The sequence below is a fragment of the Lampris incognitus genome, chromosome 18 (genome assembly GCF_029633865.1).
Source record: "Lampris incognitus isolate fLamInc1 chromosome 18, fLamInc1.hap2, whole genome shotgun sequence".
NCBI classification, from domain to species: Eukaryota; Metazoa; Chordata; class Actinopteri; order Lampriformes; family Lampridae; genus Lampris; species Lampris incognitus.
In genome coordinates, this window is record NC_079228.1 from 11,641,589 (window position 1) to 11,647,961 (window position 6,373).

A 6,373-nucleotide genomic window follows, 5' to 3' on the forward strand; every position below is an offset into this window, starting at 1 on the left:
CACATCGTCGCTAAGCCTGATGGAGGTTGGCGCCCATGCGGGGACTACCGCCGACTAAATGACGCCACCACGCCCGACCGCTATCCTGTCCCGCATATCCAGGACTTTTCTGCAAACCTGTCTGGCAAATGCGTCTTCTCAAAAGTCGACCTGGTCCGTGGTTATCATCAAGTTCCCGTGCACCCCTCAGACATCCCCAAGACAGCGGTGACTACCCCATTTGGCCTATTTGAATTCCTACGAATGCCATTTGGACTCAAAAACGCGGCCCAGTCCTTTCAGCGGCTGATGGATTCAGTGCTCCGTGGCCTTCCTTTCATCTTCGTCTATTTGGACGACATACTCATCGCCAGCGCCTCCGAGGAAGAACACCTGTCCCATCTTCATGCCCTCTTCACACGCCTCAGCCAGCATGGGCTGATCGTCAACCCGGCGAAGTGCCGGTTCGGGCTGACAGCCATTGATTTCCTCGGGCACCGCATCACTGGGGACGGGGCAGTCCCCCTGCCCTCAAAGGTGGAAGCGGTGGCGGCCTTTCCGCGCCCCCAAACAGCTCGTGCGCTCAGGGAGTTCATCGGGATGGTGACATTCTACCACCGCTTCATTCCCCGAGCCGCCTTTATCATCCGGCCACTGTACGAGGCGCTGAAAGGCATGTCCCCCAACCAGGCGGTCGACTGGACAGCAGAGCGGGACCGTGCGTTCACCGAGACTAAAGCTGCGCTCTCCCAGGCTACCCTGCTAGCGCATCCTTCACCTACAGCGCCTATTTCCATAACCACGGAAGAATCGGACTATGCTGTTGGTGCGGTTCACGAACAGTGGGTGGGGGGGGCTTGGCAGCCTTTGGCCTTTTTCAGTCGCCAGCTTACACCCCGAGAGCGCAAGTATAGTACTTTTGACAGGGAACTCCTCGGTCTCTGGCTCGCCGTCCGGCATTTCCGTTTCCTGCTAGAGGGCCGCGAGTTTACTGCATACGTGGACCACAAGCCCCTCACGTTTGCCATGTCCAAGACGGCCGAGCCATGGTCCGCTCGCCAGCAGCGACAACTCTCCTACATTTCGGAATTCACTACCGACATCCAGCACGTCGCTGGTAAGTCTAACCAGGTAGCTGACTGCCTCTCTAGGGCAGTGATTGGAGCGGTCCACCTAGGCCTTGACTATGCACAGATGGCTGCTGACCAGGCCACGGACCCGAGCATCCTCCGTCTCCGGGCCTCCGACACGGGGCTCCGCCTGCAGGACGTTCCTTTCAGCGACACAGGTGTCACCCTCCTGTGTGACGTCTCCACAGGACAGCCCAGGCCCATCGTCCCGCACAGCTGGAGACGCCCCGTATTTGAAGCTGTGCACGGCCTCTCTCATCCAGGCGGTAAGCCATCCGTGCGCCTGACCTCTGCTAAGTTTGTGTGGGAGGGACTTAAGAGAGACGTGAAAGCGTGGGCCGACTCGTGTGTTGCCTGTCAGCGGGCTAAGATACACCGCCACATTAAGGCGCCCCTGGAACGCTTCGCAGTGCCGGAGAGACGATTTGACCATGTCCACGTCGACCTGGTTGGTCCCCTACCCCCCTCCCATGGGTTCACCTACCTCTTCACTGTGGTGGACAGGACTACGCGCTGGCCTGAAGCTGTTCCCCTGGCATCCACGACGTCTGCTGATGTGGCCCGGGCTTTTATTGGGTCGTGGGTCTCACGTTTCGGTACGCCTTCCGACCTTTCATCTGACCGCGGGCCACAGTTTACCTCAGAGCTATGGAATGCTGTGGGTGAGGCTCTGGGCGTCAAGCTTCATCGCACTACCGCCTACCACCCTCAGGCGAACGGCCTATGTGAGCGCTTCCACCGGTCCATGAAGGCTGCGCTTCGGGCTACTCTCAAGGACTGCAACTGGGTCGACAAGCTCCCATGGGTCATGCTGGGCCTGCGGACCGCCCCGAAGGAAGACCTACAAGCCTCCTCTGCGGAGCTGGTGTACAGCACGCCGCTGCGAGTCCCAGGCGATTTCATGCCCAATGCAACGCGTCCCTGGTCAGCTGTGGACCAACGAGCCTCCTTGCTGGACGGGGTCAGAGCTTTCACACCCGTCCCTACCGCCCAACACGGCGCTCCGGTGTCCCAGGTGCCCCCAGGTCTGCAGTCAGCGGACTACGTGTTCATCCGTCACGACGCACACCGCCCCCCTCTGCAACCCCCTTATGACGGCCCCTTCCGCGTCCTGGAACGGGGAACTAAGCACCTGGTGGTGGATTTTGGGGGCACGGCCGAGCATGTTTCAGTGGACCGAGTTAAACCCGCACACCTGGACTTGACACAGCCATTGGAGTTAGCCCAACCTCCTCGTCGCGGTCGTCCCCCGGCTCCGCCTCCTCCCCCCGTGGAGGCCCGAGCTGCTGGAGAAGATGTTGGCCGTTTTGGGCTCGGCGGACCCCTCCTTCATTTTCACCCATATTTTTCTACGGCAGCTCCCAGCTGTGCTAGCCAGCTCCCCCCTCTCCTCCACCAAAGACTACCGCGCTCTGGGTGCAGAAGCGGACAGGATTTTCCTCGCCAACCGGCAGCAGTTCGTTCATGCGATGCGCCCCACCCAGACCTCGCCCCCGCCTCTGGAGGATGCAGCGGGCACTGCGGCTGCGGTGGCTGCCCGCCGCCAGCGTGACAGCGGGCTGTGTTATTACCACAACAGGTTTGGTGCCAGGGCCACGCAGTGTCGCCCGCCATGCAGGTTCAACGTCCAGGGAAACGCCGGGGCCGGGCGAGAACAGCAGGCTGTTATTTATCAAGGACGCCTTATCTGGCCGACGGCTGCTGGTCGATTCGGGCGCTCAGCGTAGCATCCTGCCTGCATCGGCCGCGGACACCAAGGCCCCCCGATGGATGCCGCGAACGGCACGCCCATACGTACCTACGGCACCAGGTATGTGGAGGTGTGTTTCGGCGGGCGGCGTTTAGTCTGGGACTTCGTTATGGCCGCGGTGTCGGTTCCCCTCCTGGGCACGGACTTCCTGTGCGCCTTCAGGCTGCTGGTGGATGTTACGAACCGTCGCTTGATCGATGCTGTCTCTTTCGCTACATACCCGTGCACACTGGGAGGTGCAGGGACGCTCGGCCTGTCAAACATGCTCGCCGCCGGAGATACGTATCAACGATTGCTCGCAGAGTTCCCTGATCTCACCAGACCTACGTTCTCGTCAGCGGTGGCCAAGCACGGCGTGGAGCACCATATTGCCCCCGACGGCCCCCCGGTCTATGCACGTCCTCGGCGCCTCGACTCTGCTAAGCTCGCGATCGCCAGGGAGGAGTTTGCCACCATGGAACGCCTCGGCATCGTGCGCCGCTCGTACAGCCCGTGGGCCTCCCCCCTGCACATGGTTTCTAAGGCTGACGGCGGTTGGCGTCCCTGCGGCGATTTTCATCGCCTGAACAACGCCACAACCCCTGACTGGTACACCATCCCGCACATACAGGACTTCTCCGCCCACCTGGCGGGGGCCACCATCTTTTCCAAAGTAGATTTCGTGCGGGGCTACCACCAGGTACCGGTCCACCCTCGGGACGTGCCCAAGACAGCGGCCATCACGCCATTTGGACTCTTCCGAGTTCCTGCGGATGCCATTCGGTCTCAAGGGGGCAGCGCAGACGTTCCAGCGGCTGATGGACTCTGTGCTACGGGATATGCCGTTCTTGTTTGTTTACTTGGATGACATTCTCGTGGCCAGCGCACCCGCGGAGGAGCACCTGACGCAGCTCCGGCAGTTGTTCGAGCGGCTCAGTGCGCATGGAATCATAGTCAACCCAGCCAAGTGCCAGTTTGGCCTGCAAGAAGCTTTATAACGCGAGAAAGGGTATAAAGGCCGCCAGTGGGGGAATCGCTGCCATAAATGAGGTGATTTGAAACGTTAAGACAAATTTAGACTTAACCAGGTTGAAGCTGTTCAATTCTTCCATCCCAACAGCCCAACAGCTAAACCATGAACCTGTGGTTAGATCGATCTTAAATCTCTCTAAAGTGCTGTGTTGCATATCTCCAACTTAGAAGACCTGCAAAAGCAACATAACTCCCAGTATTATTATTGTGTTAAAGCAATGCAATACAAACCCAGCTTCTAATCCCTGTCTTTCAGGTCTCCCAAAATTGGCCAAGCGTGCTTTGCATCTTAACAAATGAAATTCAAATTGGTGCAAATATCTTTGAGCTTGCTTTGTTAACCACTCGGTTTGTCATGTTGAGCGTGCAGGGCAGAACGTGTTGTAACATCTTTTCCACATTGCAGCACCACTTCTCCTTCTTATCAGCTGATTCGTTGAGATACTTAAAGCCATCATTTCCTCTGCAGGTGCCCATCACTGAATTCATCAGCAGTCTGCAGCTAAGAGGAAAAACGGTTTGAGGGTTGAATAAAGATGACCGGCTGTGCTGCAGCAATGCCGTCACTCTTACATTATTTATAGTCAACACTACTTCCTCTAAGCAAAATGGCCACAAATTACAAACTTACTGCGGTGAAGCTTGACGTTTTAAGTGGACATCTATTCAGATGTTCACTGATAACCTATGTATTAAAGAGGAGGAGGATGCCAGCCAAACCCTTTTTTCACGTGTTTTTATTTTTATTTTTGATTCTTTATTTTATGTTTTAACGTGTTTTTGTTTTTTTGGGGATTTTCACCCCTTTTCTCCCCAACTGTATCCGGCCAATTACACTATTTTCCGAGCCGTCCAGGTCGCTGCCCCACCCCCTCCGCCGATCCGGGGAGGGCTGCAGACTACCACACGCCTCCTCCCGTACATGTGGAGTCGCCCGCCGCTTCTTTTCACCTGACAGTGGGGAGTTTCAACGGGTGGGACGTAGCGCATGGGAGGATCACGCTATTCCCCCCCATTCCCCCTCCCGAACAGGCGCCCCGACCGACCAGAGGAGGCGCTAGTGCAGCAATCAGGACACATACCCGCATCCGGCTTCCCACCCGCAGACACGGCCAATTGTGTCTGTAGGGACGCCCGACCAAGCCGGAGGTAACACGGGGATTCGAACCTGCGATCCCCGTGTTGGAGGGCAACGGAATAGACCGCCACGCCGCCCGGACATCCTGCGTGTATGTTTAAAATGTTTGCCGTCGGCTTGACTGCATCAATAAACGCTGCACAAAGACATGTGAGATGAGACCCTGACCACCTTGTAAAAGCATCCAATGTTTAACCAGGGAGTTGGCCTCCAGTTAGCCACCATAAAGGTAAAAGTACTCTTCAACTCTTTTATACAGCAACATAAGAGCTTCTCAGCCCCGCCAGCATGGTTTTTATATGGAAATGTAGGTCTTAATTACACCACCAACCAGTGACACACCTGTCAAGACGACAGGACTTTCCCTCCTCCTCACCAGCAAACTCCTCTCTCGCCAAGGAGAGAACAAGACGTGAGATGTCGGGGTGAGGAGGAATGTTATGAGTTCAACAACAAAACACAATTTTCCATTAACAAGCACATTACCGCTGAAAGGCCACATTTCTGCAAAAAGATGCTCGCTAAGTGTTGCTTTTCCTCTTTGTAAATTAACGAGCCTCCTCATCTTTGGAGGTAATTGTGTCCCTTCAATTATTAACCCAGCCGCCGAGGACGCACAAGCCAGCGCATTCTTAGTCCCGGTCCCAAGTCCGGATAAATGGGGAGGGTTGGGTCAGGGAAGGCATCCGGCCTAAAATCTTTGCATAATCAAATGTGCTGTTCATGAATCAGATTTCCATACCGGATCGGTCGAGGCCCGGGTTGCCAACGACCGATCTGGTACTGTTGGCCAGCAGGGGGCCGGTGGAAACGATGCTACTGTTGGGTGAAGGAGAAGGGGAGGGGGGGGAGGCATATCCCGAGGCAGCGAGGGAGGAGGAAGGGTAGGAGTGTGGAGGTGAGAGTCGGAACCTTGAATGTTGGCACTATGGCTGGTGAAGGGAGAGAGCTGGCTGACGTGATGGAGAGAAGGAGGGCAGATATACCGTGAGTGAGAGATATACCATAAATAATAATGAAATGGAAATGAAATGTGTGCAAGAGAGCAGGAGGAAGAGGAGTAAGACCAGGAGCACCGGAGGTGGATTCAAACTCTTCTACCATGGTGCGAATGGGAGGAGAAATGGGGTAGGGAAAATTCTGAAGGAAGAGTATGTGAAGAGTGGAGGTGAAGAAGAGTTGGAGATGAAGAGTGTCAAACAGAGTGATGAGTATGAAGCAGGAGTTCACAGGTGTGATGCTGAATGTTGTTGGGTGCGAGATGGAAGAGAAGGAAGGATGCTGGAGTGAGTTGGATGAAGAGGTGGAGAGGGTCCCCAAGGAGGGGAGAGTGCTGCTTGTTTTGTTTCGGCTGTTTGTTGGGAG